Raw genomic sequence first — 15,417 nt, forward strand, 5'->3', positions numbered from 1 at the left:
CTCCCAGCAGCCAGCAAACAAACTGTTTTGGAATCACTTCTATGTCAACGAGCCAAATAGGAATCTCTCTTCTATTGGCTGCAGAACATACATCAGCCTCTCTATACCTCAGGCAACACCTCTGAACTGTCTCACAATGATGCAGGTCCAGTCCCTTCAGTAAGGTGGGAAGTTGATATCAAGCAAAAAGACGCAAATTCAAACAATCCCTGCGCATTTTTTGCGACCTCACAATTTTAGCCGATTACTGCAACTCTTCCACATTTGACCCATCTTTCTTTATCTCCCACGCGCGTCGTCACAAACATCACCATGCATGTATGTGCGTCGTTCTAACAAGACTCTTTTGTGAGCTTTCTAATCCGGCCTCCAACTTCAGTGTCTCTAAGGAGACTCTATACAGTGAAACCATACGTTACGGATACGTTGGGCCACGAAGGATGCACCCGTTGGATCCTTCGTGGTACGGGAAACGGAGGACGCATGTGTCAGCCCCTTTGACTGTGACTCACCTTCAAATACGTCCTTCGAAGGATGCAGCCCCTGAATTGGGACACAAGCTAAGTCTTCTTGTGATTATGTATCCATGTCTCAGTTCTGCAAACTGTTAGCCGTCCACTTAGCCACCACTTTTGTACATAAAAGCACCAATAGTGATAAAGAACAGCCTCGTGCTGATGCATTGACTTCTACACACTGTGCAGCTGTTCCTGCTACGGTCGTCAATAAAGGTGCAAGAAAAAACTGAATCAAATCAAACTGCAGAATTGGGGTTGCATCAAAGTGCTGCAGAGCAAATGTTCAACAGCTGTTTCACTTTGCTCGGCCAAACGTCCACAGACCTCCTCAATGTGTTTCAGTCAGTGGACACGGACCAATGAGAGCTCAGGGTCTGCTTCCACTTACCCTGACCACACACTCACACACAAACACACACAAACACACACACACTGTGACTTCGTTAGAACCAGGAGGAGAGTGTGTTTGATTGTGTGCGTAGGTGTGAGAGTGTTTGTTCATACACAAGTGAATTCATGCATGTATGTGTCTGTATCAGTTCCTGGCAGTGTGTGCTTCATGATTCAGCTGTTTTCCAAGGAAGTTATCTATGTGTGTGTGTGTGTAGGTGCGTGCGCGTGTGTGTGTTACTCAGCAGACCTGTTTTCAGTGTCTGTTTTCGTTATATTAAACACATTACCATGTTCGTCAATGACTCAGCTTCCAAATTATTCAATTAATTTGTTCCTATCGTATGTGACGCACAGAAGTGTTTCCTTAGTATTTGAGTTTACTGACAGCAGACATTTGAGACATCTTGTTGAAACGGTAAAAGATGGACGACGTGTCACCATCTACTCTCATTGTACAGAAATAAGGCCAAAATCACCCCGGAGCGGGCGCTGACATCTTGCACGGCTGTATCCAGAGTCTGTGCAGTAGAGATCGGCTGGTTAGGCTGCAGTAATGACGTCCCTCTTCCTTTACCCAAAACACACCTTTACCTTGTGTCCTTTACCTTGGAACCCTCAGGTGGGCTCAGTCTGCAGCAGAACAGCTTCTTGTGTCGGTCTGAAGCAGATTCACTGTTACAGAAAGTTCAATGACTGTAGTGTTCGTGTTAGTTACGTCTCCTCTCGCCGTTCCTCCTCTACTCTGCTACTCGGGGACAGAATGCTGCAGGAGCCCCATTTGTCAACAGAGCTGTCAATCATGAGGCCACGCCCCCATTTTAAAGCGTCAAATAACTAATTAACAATAAACTGAACAGAAAAATAAACACTTGGACATAAATCAGCATGATAAGAACTAACTATAATGACAGAAAAATGTATTTGACGTGTATTTTGATTTTATAGTTTGACTCATGTCCCATCTGTTAACATGGAGGAGGCGGGCTTTATGAGCTATACTGCAGCCAGTCAACAGGGGACGATAGAGAGGGTTTGGCTTCACTTTTAGAGAGCTGTCATGTCGGCCATCTTTTTATACAGTCTGTGGTTCAGACAGAAAGAGAACACTTTGACCCCTGAACTCCTTCTTTTTACTTCAAACAGCCAATATATGAACTGTACGTTAGCTGTAAGCTAGCTAACAACAAATACCTGACTGTGCGTGTGTCCATTCCTGCCTTTGATTGCAGAAACTGTTCTTTTATTCTCTCCTCTCTCTACGTTTGTTAAGAAGCTTCTTGAAGCTCCAGGATACTCGCCAAACTTGCACTCAATCTGAAACTGAAATTTGTAGCTAACTTCAATTTTTCTTTCACTTTACATGCAGTTGGCTGAATCCTAAATTTGGCTTTTTCACTTGTGGTTACTGATGAAAAAGGGCATCTGTCAGGGACTATTTTCGGCGGTGGATGAATGTAAATTTGGTGCTCTGGTTGTTATTCTGGCAGCAAATTTAACTTTAAACAGGGATGGATTTCTTTTTTTAACTATTACAGCAGGCCAGTCCAGTTTGACCTTTACAAACTTCTTCTTCTTCTTCCTGTTGCACAGCCAGTAAAAATAGCCTCTGAATTAACTTCCCTTACATTATTTAGTTCTTTCTGCACCAAACAGCAAAACTCAGACGCAGGGCATCGGTCCAGCTGTGAGCTTTTCTTGGCTCCAACACTCAAACTGCACAGTTCACGTTAACACACATGTCCCACGTTAACAGAAACTTTACACACATATCTTGAAAACTAATCCTTTAAGGCTGCGTTTTCCCAGAAGCCTCCTGAAAATAATTCCTCCTCTGCTGCTCGGGAGGTGAATGTTGCCCAAAAATGCTTCAGGGAAACCTGGGAAAGTTGCTTTCTGGATTTCAGCCGCTGTCATCATCTGAGCGGAGACTGCAGCGCTGCACGGCAGAAAGACGAGGAGGAGAGCGTGAAAGTTTCACAGGTTGCACTATCTCTCACAGAAAGGGGAGCGTGAGGCAGAACTTTTTGGTTTTGGAGGTTTTTCTTTTCCCTGTCTGAAAGCTTTTCACCCTGAAGTCACGTCACTCATGTCGGGATTTTAAATTCAGCTGTACTTTCATTCACACGCTAACTTGTTCATGTTGTAAAACTCTGAAACTTGACTTTGTGCCAAAAACTAGGCTATAAAACAGAGTCACACATCAACACAATGTGTGTATTCGCACATAAATTCTTGTCTGTCATCAGACTGAGGGACTAGGGGGCTGCAGAGACATAAAACATATGCTGAAGTGCCTCTGAGCAAAACTATAGACCTCTATAGAAATCAGTTTACAGCAGAAATCAGATTCAGGGAACAAAAGAGAGAATTCACTGTAGTTTCTATGCAGCTGGTCTGGAGTCAGCAGAAGTACTCAGATCAAGAAGTTTTGGAATCAGGCGAGTAGATTCTTTCATCCGGCATCCATGAAACTGGTTAATGACTCATCTTCGGGGGCCAAAAGTTCTTGTTGTTTCCACTGACAGGTTCAGATTGTTATTCTAACCCTCAAATTCCACAGGATCCGTCTCCGGCGCGTTCCGTGTGCGCCGCGACCGGAAACGATCGCGCTCATTCAAGTCAATTCAACAAGAGTCAAATCTTGATTCCACGGCACGCGCCGTGGTCCATCACCTGACCAGAAGCGTCTCTCCGCTCTGCTCCGCTAAAGATACGAGTCGGGTCAATTTTTGACGGAGGCCGCTTCAAGCACGCGTCGAGCTGAACAGAGCAGATCGTTCCAAACAGGAAGTCACACACGAGAACAGCATACAGCATCCGGTCATTTCAAAATAAAACACCATGTACAGACCGGTACAGACACGTTTTTTTCCATTTTCATAACAACACACTGAAATCTTGAAAACAGAACACTTTTAACTAAGTCGTGTACTCAGCCATGGTAGAAGCAGAAAAATCACAGAATGATCTCCAAATGAGCAGATAATCAAACTGAACTGTAGTTTGTGTGTTGCTCTTTTTAACATATTATGTTATGTTATCGCGTGATTTCGCAATTCTCACGCGATCTTGTGATCTCGCGAATCCAGCTACTTGGGCCAGCGCTCCGCTGCGCTGTGGATCAGACACGCCTCCTGTGGGTGAGGGCTCGTGCCGTCTGACTGACCAGACGGTGCAGACGGAACGCGCCGAACACGGATCCTGTGCGATCGAGGCGCAAGTGTCTGACAGCATTACAGAAAGGATCTCTACAGAGATGAACCTTCAGAATCAGCCGTTACGTCGCTTCCCTCACACCTCCCTTTTCTCCTGCTGCCTCGATCTGATGGTTATTTTTGTGTTATTTTGTGACTTTCGTGTTTTACAGGTTGACAAAAAGCTTCAGTGTTTATGTATGTTGTCTCACACCAAAGTATCAGACACGTTTACATGTTGACCTCAGTTTATTTTCGTGTGAGGTCAATCTCGGAACCCATCGGCTATCGTTTGATGACGATATATCCTCTGGGGGAGATGATGAGCTTTGCGGGCATTCCGGTTTATCTAGTGTTTAGCAATAACGACTTCCAGCTAAGACTTCCTTCTCCGTGCGCTGTATTGTTCACAGTGCAGTTAGCAGCATGAGAAGCGACCGTGTGTTCAGATCAAAGTGAAGAGAAATTCTCCCTCCAGATACGTCTGCTGCATGTAACCAATCAGCTGCGGTGACTACTGACTTTTTCTCACAGACGTATTGACTCATTTAAACGTGTAGAAGATGATATTCTCTCTCATTTTCAATTTCAGCTTTGGTCACATTTTCATTGTTTTGTTACAAGACTGCATCACTGTGTGTGCGGATGTTTTCCTCGCTCTGTGATCTCTGAAGATTTGTTTAGTGTGTTTGTACAGCACCTTTCAGCGAGGCAATTCACAGCACTTTAGATAACAAAGGTGTCTTTTTAAAGACACAGGCTTTAATGGGGTTTAAAGGGTGTAATTAAACAGGAGATAAACAAGAAGCTCATTCCAGGACAGGGTTTCTAATCTTTCTGCATCTGTTGACTTTTTCTTGTTTGTGACATTTTCTTTTGTTTTTGAGTTTAGAGCTTATGAAACTAATCTGTGCTTTGGTTTACTCTTTTGGCAGAGACGGGTAAACATAGTTTTAGTTTAATTTAGCTCCTTTTTGATCTTTGTTTGGTCGAATCCCACCCTGAAGCCAACTCTCACCAAGAACTCAGTAAATAAGTCAGAAGATTCTTGTTTTGATGTGGAGGTGAAGCCGGACAGCGAAATGACAAAGACCGTGCTTTAGGAGGCTGCAGAAAGACAACAGTGAAGAGGTCAGTGATATGTGCCTCTCCAGCAGCCCCTCTTATATATTAATGCTCTTTAACTTTATTTTTTGCACGTATTGGTTGAACAAAAAGATGAAATTTAACATCATATGGAGTTGATAAAGTGGATCAAGCAGCAACCACCATGGTGTAAAAATGTAGCCAATGTGGAAGAGCCAGAAATTGCAGTTCCTTAAGTGGCCACTAGAGGCTGCCTCCAAAAGTGAGTCAATCCACATAAACCCACGTTAAGAAGTGCAGGTTACAGCTGAAATAAACACGTTTACTGCCTGGTGCCTAAACACTTCTGGTCTGTTGGCTTATTTTTGTCATTTGTGGCAACCATAGAGAATTATTTTTTATAATCACCCATTTATATTATATTAACACTTACAGTTTTGCATAAGGGTGTGTAGCTTTGAGTCACAGTTGGCCGCTGCTAGCTATCTGCAAGGTGTCACCTCAGCTAATTCGTTGATGCTTTGATAACTTGCCGTTTGCTAACCCCTCGCTCCTTTCCAGCTACACCCTGTCTCTCAATACAGGGGCTGCATCCTTTGAAGGACGCAGTCTACAGCGGATGAATCAGTCGTAGCTGGTCTGGTCTACGGAGGATTTCCTGTTTGCGTCGCCAGCTGTTCCTGCCCTTACCCTTGCGTGACATAGGGCTGCTCCTGTCGTCTAGCAACATAGCTAGCTGGCTAACTAGCTAACATAAGTAACGTCATGCAACTTAACCCATTATTTTAAAGATAATCTGAAGTATCAAGGCCCCTTTCATGTTCTAACATTTGTATCGCTAGTTTTCCGATTGAGTTGAAACCAAAAACGTTTACATTTAAAGTGTATTCATCCTCCAGTGGAGTATCCTCCTGTCAGTCTCTTTTCTGCTGCGTCACCGTCTGATGTCACAAACGCACCAGAGACAGGGTTAGTAAACAGTGAAGATGTTACGGTGGTTAGGTCTTTATTGTATCTATCACTCATTCAGTCTGTTTATCAAACTCAGCGCCGACAAATTTGGAACGATGTTCGAGCGCTGCTCGGACGGAGACGGGCGGAATTTGTAGCTGAGATGACAAAGAGTTGCAGAAGTTACCGACGGAGCATAGCATCGCGCCGGACAGGGGGCGGAGATTAGCATGTCGACCCGGGTTTTGTGTTCCCATCAATGCAGATCAGAGCAGAGGCGATAATTACCCGGGTCTACTGCAGAGTCATTTGACCCGCGCCTGAATGCCGATTGTAACCTTCCTCATTAAGCAAAAAAGCCAGGTGTTAGCAGGTGTTAGCGGGTGTTTTGGTCAGTGGGAAAGCGGCTAAAGGTAGACGACAAACTAATGGGGGATGTCACAGCGGATAAGTCCATTATTTATACTGTCTATTATGTCAACACATGATATAACAGATAAAGATAACAAAGACAAACAGTTGTGATTGTTTATATGCACTTCAAGCTTCTGTAGAGATTCACTGAAGAGCGAGTGTGTGTGTGTGTGTGTGTGTGTGTTTATTATTCTGTGCATGTGTGTGTGTGTATGTGTGTTTGTGTGTGTGTGTGTTTATTATTCTGTGCATGTGTGTATAAAGTGTTTCTGTGGTCAGTCACAGCAGCATTCCTCACATACTGCTGACTAAACATCATGAAATCAAACGCACCCTCCCCTCACACACTCATACACAGTGTTGACATCTTCTAAGCAGGACAGACTGCAGCTGTTTTTTTCCCACAGTTTCACTATGTTGGTTGTGTTGTGTTTAAGACCTGTGGGAGAACCAGGCTTTGGTGTTAAGTTGCAGCAAAGCACCCTGAGATGTATGAAACGCCAGCAATTCTCAACCTCAAAATGTGTTTCCATGTGTTTGATAGTTTTCCTGTAAGTAGTACAAAGCCTTCAGTGTCACAAGAGGAAGCTATTTCAAGCCTGAAGAATGTCCTCAAGTGATGTCACTCGAGTCAGCATCCATTGAAAGCTACAAGTTTGAATCCGTCCAGACTTCTGCATCCCATTGCTCATCCTTGATGCAGGATTGAGGCTCCAATTTACATTAGCTGTTACTGGCAAAACACACTACAATCTTAAACACCTCTATCAGCTGAAGAGGTGCATGATGGGTAATGTAGGTACCATTCAATGACACAATTTGTGGAGGACAATTTTAATGTAACGATATTTACTTCTTACTCGCTCTGTGTCAAATCTAGAGCCAAGATTTTCTATCCTTATCTCTTGTTTCTTCTCCCCTCCTCCTCGTATCTCCTCTCCTTGTTATCTTTCCTTCTCCTCCTCTCCTCTCCTTTTCTCTCCTCTATCTCTCCTCCTGGTTTCTCCTCCTACTCTCTTTCTCCTGGTATTTAATCTTCTCATATCCTTATTCCCTAGTCTCCTCTCCTTGTTACTTCTACTCCCCCCCCCCTCCTTTCCTCTCCTCTCCTCTTGTCTCATCCGTTCTTCTCCTCTTGACTCCTAGCTTCTCCTCCTCCTCCTCCCCTCTCCTCCTCATTGTTTTACGTCCTCTCCTCGTCTCTTCCCTGTGTTGTGTTTTTGGCTCTTGTTCAGGTTCCATATCTTGAGGTTTGTGGTACAAATGAAATGAATACGCCCCATTAAGCGATTTTCTCCTTGTCGTGTTGTGTATGTGTGTGTTTTCATGTGTGTACGTGTGTTTGTTATCGTGTGTGTGTGTTTTATAAATAAAGGCCAAACTCCGGCAGACAGTAGAGGAGGATTTATTGCCGAGCTTAACTCTTATCTTCCTTCAGAGGGAGGACACAAAGTACACATTATGTAAAAGTCCCATAGCTGTGTGTGTGTGTGTGTGTGTGTGTGTGTGTGTGTGCGTGTATTTAAATATACTATGATTTAGCTGCTGTTGTATTTAAATAGAGCATTACATTTAAGAATTAAATTATGATCCTTGCTTTTATTTTGAAATCCAGATGAATATACTATGGAAGCCCATTTCAGCCAATGTGATAAAAAAAAAAAAAGATACGAGTCATGACAATTCAAAATGACTTCACAGTAACGACACTAACAAGGAAGCTTCTCAATATGAAGCTAAGTCATTATTTTGGAAGTCATTATCTCTAAATCATTTTGAGAAAGCTTCTCGTTATTCTGAGGTATAAAGTCCTTATTTGAGGTACTTACCAATTATTTCTGAGGTATTAAGTCATTGTTTTCAGATACAAATCATTATTTTGGCATTAAATGTCATTAATTTGAAATTACAAGTCATCATTTTAAGATATTAAGTCATTATTTTGAAATTTCAAGTAATTATTTGGGGGGTATTATTAATTATTTGTGAGTTATTCAGTCATTATTTTGAGATATTAAGTCATTATTTTGAAATTCCGAGTCATTAATCTGGCATATTAAGTCATTATTAACTATCAAATTTAACCCCTGGGGATAAATAGAGGATCATCTCATCTTATCTTATCACCTTGAGCTATTGAGTGATTTTTGGGGGAATACAAATTATTTTAAGATACTTAGGCCATTATTTTGAAATTTCCAATCATTTTTTTAGGATACTAAATTGTCTTTTTTATTAGAGATGTATTATTTTGAGATACTAAGTCATTACACTCACAGGATATTTTTTTTCTTACAATGACAGAAATGGGCTTTCATAATGTTCATCTAGTCTTACTTTAAAAGTCCCCACACTTTGTTTTAAATCTTTTTTAATTTTAGATCCAAACTAAACCTTAAAACCAACGAGACGTACACTGTGAAGAATTGCATAATTTCATACACATTTCCTCCTAATTCAGCCTGACAAATGTCTGACATCTTTTAGGATCCACAGTAGAATTTTAAATAAAGTTTGAAGGAAAAAAATGTCATGTTAATAAAGAAGACCCCAACAGAGCTTCAGTGGGTGGAATACGTTTAATACAGAAGACTTTTCCTGTGTTTTGGCTGCTGTCCAGATCAGTGTGTCAGACGCTGAGTCCAGCCTGACAGCAGTGATGAACATCAGTCATCATCAGACCACGAGGCTCCTGGTGTTTCCTCTCCTGTGACTCTCAGTCACTGCCCTGCTGACTACAACACAGTCTGCTAAAATTAACCAGCAGTGAGCACCTGCATGATGTCACCACCAGCTGGATACACTGAACAAATGTCAGATCACAACACCAAAAAGCAGCGAAGGGTTTGACAATCCTCCTGAGTTTCAGAGGTTTGTGGTGTTGTTTATTTTGTCAAATCATTTTAAACCATCATCATGTTTAAATTTAGGCCAAGTGAGTCAGAGCGTCACATGACATGAAACCACAATGTCTCTGCTTCAAATTTGTATCATCTCCCTGTGTCACAAATAAAACACTGTGGATGGAAAAAGTGAACACTGCTGAGCCATGACACTGCTACTTAGTGTAAGATTATATGTGTGAGCACACATGATGAAATGTTCTCAGGAAACTTTAAATAAATAGGTAGGTCAACAGCACATTAAATCAACTTCAATCACTGGAGGTTTACAACAGCAAAGCAACAACTGATAGTTTACAGCAAAGTGGTTGCTTCAGGGACAAGCAGTTAGCAATAGTGGCTAACAGTTACAGGCTACTAGTAATATTTAGACGCTAACCACAGCAAAAGTACTTGCAACAGCTTCAAACAGTAGTAAGCCATTTCAGTAAGAGCTAGAGGTTAACAACATATAAAACTAAGTGGTTGCTTAAGTGAAATGCAGTTAGCAATTCCTCAAGTACAAAAGCTGGTGGCTAACAATAGTAACAGCCTAGTGCTGGTGAGATTTAGAAGCTAACAACAGCAAATTTAAAACAGTAATAAGCTAATTCAGTTAAAGTTAGAGGTTAACAACAGTATGGTAGTAGTCTACCAAAAGATAACAACACCACAAATACTAGTAACAAGTGATAGTTAGCAACAGAAGGTGCAAGCCTTTCAGTAGTTGTTAGCAAAAGTACTAGCAACAAGTTGATAACAAAGTGGGTGCTTAAGTGAAAAGCAGTTAGCAATTGCAAAGTATAAGCAACATCTGCTGGCTACAGGAACAGGCCATCGCTAGGAGGATTTAGAACCTTCCAGCAAAATTACTTTTTGCTGTTAGCTTAGATTGCTTAAAATAGTAAAAGGCTATTTTGAGTGAGTTGTTTACAGTTGCTCAAGTACTATACAACAACAGCTGATAGTTATTAACAGTTATAGATTATTACAAGTGAGTATGAGCAGTAACAACAGCAAAAAATACAAAGCAACAGCTTGTAAGAGGTAAAAACAGCAAAAGTCCTTGAAACAGCTGATTGTTAATAACAGTAATAGGCTTGTATTAATAAGAGCTAGCGGTTAGCAACAGCAAAAGCACTAGCAAAAGCAACTACCCTAACAAGGCTAGTACCAATAGGTGCTAGCAAAAAAGTGCTAGTAATAACTAGCAGTTATCAATAGGAAAAGTTGTAAGCAATTTAATGCAGTAAAATAAGTCCCATAAAAATAAACGTTCCCTGCTGGCAGAACAGCATTGCTAGTCTCAGATAGCAGGAAGAAGCTGTACTATGAATTTGTGGCCAACAATTAGCAGCAACAGTTTTGTTGCACTAACTTGGATTATCCACATTATTTAAATGTTTTATTACCATTGTTAGTTGGGCCTTTTTGCTTTAGCTATAAATTAGCTTTCTTGTTGTGTTAAACATTTGTACAGCTCCATTTTAATAATCTGGATAGTTCTTTTAAATTTAAGGCACTTTGGATTTTATTTTTACCTGACTACCAGCAGGGGATGGCTTTGCTTTTTTTTAAATATTTGTTTAGGTTGAATCTATTTGCCAAGTTGGAGGAATTGATGAGATAAGATAAGATAGTACTTTATTGATTCCCCAGAGGGTATATTTGGTTGTATCTGAAATCTGAGACATCTCTTAATCAGGGTTTAAACTTGTGGTCTAAATGTTTTTTCTTACTTAGCTTCTCAAAAATGCAACATTATGTTGAGATAATACACAGCACAGACACCAGTGACAGTCATAGCAGCAGCATTTTACTAAGCTAGAGATGTAAGTGATCCTTTAACTTCACACACTAATGAATTGTTTCGGCAACAATAATTGGTCCCAGTTTTATTCAGCTTTTCCTTAAATCATATTAATTTAAAGTGAAACAATCCCAGACAACTCTTTAAACTTTTAAGATATTAGAATTTTGTAGTAAATTCGCAAGAGGAAAGGACTTTAAAATGTAAGATCTAGATGGAGACTCTACTCTGCGCTGTGTAATTTACAGAATGACCTCACAGGAGAAAAGTGCTGAGTGTCCACCGCAGTGATTGTCAGAGTGGTCAGCAGGGACCCTTTGGGTCGCTCAAAAGGTTTACAGCACTGTGAGGAATAACTTAATTTCACCATAATTTCATTTTGTAGAAATGATCCCTGTCAGAGATGTACAGATATGACTTACATACAATATAATTATAGGCTTTTCTTACCACTATTGTCTCCCACATACAGAATAAACATAAAACTCAACACTGTATCAACAACAAACACAGTCCTCCCACAGACTCCACTGGGACCGACTGTGATCAGCTCTCTGTGTGTTTGGCTTGTTGGCCATGTTGACCTTCACATACAGTACGTCTATGAGCTGTGGACAGTAAGCAAAACACAGATAATCCTGGTTCACATTGTTTTCTTCTCAGCAATTAACAAGAAAAAAAGGCAAAGTAAGGGAAAATATAGACCCAGTGTTGTGCAGCAGAATGTTTTCTTCTTCTATCCCATTGTTTAAATGCTCTCATGGTATTTATCTTTTGACCCCTTTGATTGTTCTCTTTCATCCAGCGCCATCAGGTCAACATTTGAATGTGTCCAATGGTTTATGACCAAATGCACGCGTAATTAATGACATACCCATGAGCCTCAGCTGTACTTTGTATGTTAAACAACAAACTAAAACGTAGATGCAGCAGTAGAAACAGCCTTTAAATGAATCCCTTCAAAGCCACCAGACTCCATTGGCAAAAACAGTCATTTTATTTCGCAGAACACAGGAGTTGCTGGTCCATCCCTGCAGAGGTCGAAAAGATGACCCTTTTAGGCTTTTTATTGAACCCCTCTTGAGTGTTTTGGATGTTCTACTTCAATCATAAGACCTTGGAGCCGATCAGCTGTCATTGGGCGAGAGCCTTGGACTAGTCAATCACAGGGCTGACACACAGAGACGGACAACCTTTCACGCTCACATTCACACCTACGGACAATTAAGAGTCACTAATGAACCTAACAAGCATGTCTTTGGACTGTGGGAGGAAGCCAGAGTACCCGGAGGGAACCCACACATGCATGGGGAGAACATACAAACTCCACACAGAAAGGCCCGCTAGGTCTGAACCTGGATTTGAACCAGGAACCTTCTAGCTGTGAGGCGAGCGGCACTGTGCACCACTGTGCAGCCCTAGGCCGATACAATTAATCCATAATTATGAATCCAATACTTCATCACAGAAACCCTGCTAAATCCTGGAGCTGGAGCTCGCTTTGGACAGGATCTACATTGCTCTTTTTCACTCCAAAATCTTAAAGTAGTTGTGGAGTAAATGTACTTTGAATATTCCAATTGAGTACAAACCGAACCTTTTGTTCTGCCCATTAATGTTGGACTTTCTTCAGGCTTTTACGGACCGTCTGTGATCCAGGTGTAAACCACAGAAAACAAGCTATTTACCCAAAGCAAGATGGAGTGTTACATGATTGATTCGGCCTAAACTTGATGTCATGTGTGCAGTAAATTCAGGATATTTGGGAGTTTAGTTTGGGGGTAAACACAGAAACAGTGAGAGTATAAACATTAGGTGCAGAGTTTTGGCTGACAGGATTTTAATGGCTCTCATTAGACAGTAAACTGCTCTGAGGTCAGACCACACCTTCTGCTGCATCTCTTCCTCGTTTTAACTTCTCTCTCTCCCCCCCCTCCTCCCTCCTCTCAACCCTCAGGCACATCTCTCTCTCTCTCTCTCTTTCTCTCACCTACGCAGGGTGTCTCTCGCCCGGTCTTGCGGGTTTGGCAGGGTGGGATGTTATTGTACTTTGTGGTTCTGGAGGAACGAAGCGAATGAACCTCCAGCATGCCGAGTCATCAATCACCAAAAGCTGTCACCTAAATCATGATACAGTCATCATGGGGGGTGCACGTCTCTGCCTGCGTGCGTGCGTTTGTGTGTGTGTGTGTGTGTGTGTGTGTGTGTGTGTGTGTTGCTGTGGCCAAATGTCATCACAACAATCAGAGGAGGGATAGAAAAAATCCTCCAGGGTGAGAACATTTTTCCACTCCTCTCTTCTTAAAAGGTTATTCAGTTCATGCCAACACTCATTAATTTGATCATTAAATGTGATTAATTTTCAATAAAACCATTGAATACGAAACTTCAATCATTGGAGATCTTATCAGGAGGTGTTTGTGGATGTATTTATAGTCTATGCATGAAGGTTAAAAGGAAGCTTAAGGCTTTTTGTGCAGGTTTATAGTACACAGGTATTAATGAAAAGCAGTTCATCAGTGCGGTATTTATTATATTAGTAAGCACAGATGATGTTATTGTAGTGTACTGTTGTTGTGCTGCTTTTAATTGTAGCGGTGGATAAAGTATTCCAGAGGCCTGCAATAAACTTTTGGTACTTTTTGGGACTTTTATTTTGAAATCCCAGCCCACTTCCCGCCCCGGTATGCACTAGTTTGCTAGGCTAGTTGTTGTTTTTATACTTGCATCTACTGATTAATGACAAAGACAGCAGATCAGTTTGCCTGATATTATCGGGCAGTTATCACTTAAAGAAACACTGTCTTTGTTTCCACCATCTCATCAGACTCAGTGAAAATCTGTAAGTGAGCCAAAAGACTGTCAGCGTACGAAGATTTCTTTAAAATGATTCCTGGGAAATTAATAAAGAAATGAAGCAAAAGCAACATGGGAGAAACAAAGAGGACAAAGGCTGCGTACAGACTTGACAGATCCTTGTCGTGTAAGAGATACGGACTATTACTGCAGTGAAAGTATAAATACCACAGTGTGTACAGGGATCAACAAACATTGAGTGTTTATAAATGGTAAATGGACGGTACTTCTATAGCGCTTTCCTCGTCTTGCGACCACTCAAAGCTGCTTTTGCACTACATGTCACATTCACCCATTCACACACACATTCACACACTGATGGCCAATTTCCAATCAGATCTATGCCCATTCATACCACCGGGAGCAATTTGGGGTTCGGTGTCTTGCCCAAGGAGACTTTGACATGCAACTGTACCAGTCAGGGATCGAACCCTCAACCTTCCAATTGAGAGATGACTGACTCTACCACTGAGCCACAGTCACACACATTTCAATGTGAGTAATAACAGATAGCTTAGCTCATTTTAATTTGAGTATTAACAGCCAGCTCCAATATTCATCCAGACATCACCTATTTTTTGGGATCTTCACTCGGGTTTAAAATAAGCTTCTGCTGCACAGTTTGAGTGAGTAACCTCAGAGACCAGCAGAACTCTGCTTCTTTAAGAGGTTCATGTTGAGTTTCAGCCTCTGCGCTCAGTTTGGCCCATTTCTGGTAAAAAAAGAACAAACAAATGTTAATCTGAATGTTTCATTGTAAACGTTAAAGGCTAAAACTCTCCAGAGTTGTACTTTACTCTGTTTGGACTTTGGAGTTTTAATTCCAGGGTTTGAAATGTGGACGTCACAACATGGCTGCCGCTCGTGGCCTGGCCTTGGATGGCCTTGGACGGCCTTGGATGGCATTGAATGGATCTCACTGGTTGGCTGGCACCGTGTACTGAGCAGCAGCTATAAGAGCATTAAGATCTTTGGGCATTCCTGGATAGAGAATTAATAATCACACAACAGCTGGACGACGTAACAGCACACTGCTGATTGTTCCCAAAAAATAAAACCTGTGTGGAATCTGAATGATCCCTGCTGGCTGCCGTCCTACACTCGGAGCTGTTAGGTAACTGTTTCTCCTCAGTTACGTCCGAGGTGGAGATGCCGACTGAAAGGAGCTCAAAATCACCTTTAACGAACGCCGTTTAAAAACCCCCAACTTCCTATTTGGTGTGTTGTTTGCCAATCGACTTCAGCCTCATCCCGTAAAAGGCGGCGAGGTTTTGCAGAACTACCCGACCACAGGACATCAATAAAGAACAACT

This window comes from Semicossyphus pulcher, unplaced genomic scaffold (assembly GCF_022749685.1).
Source record: "Semicossyphus pulcher isolate SPU_LCO1_2020_fin unplaced genomic scaffold, fSemPul1.0.p SCAF_1, whole genome shotgun sequence".
In the NCBI taxonomy this organism is placed as follows: Eukaryota; Metazoa; Chordata; class Actinopteri; order Labriformes; family Labridae; genus Semicossyphus; species Semicossyphus pulcher.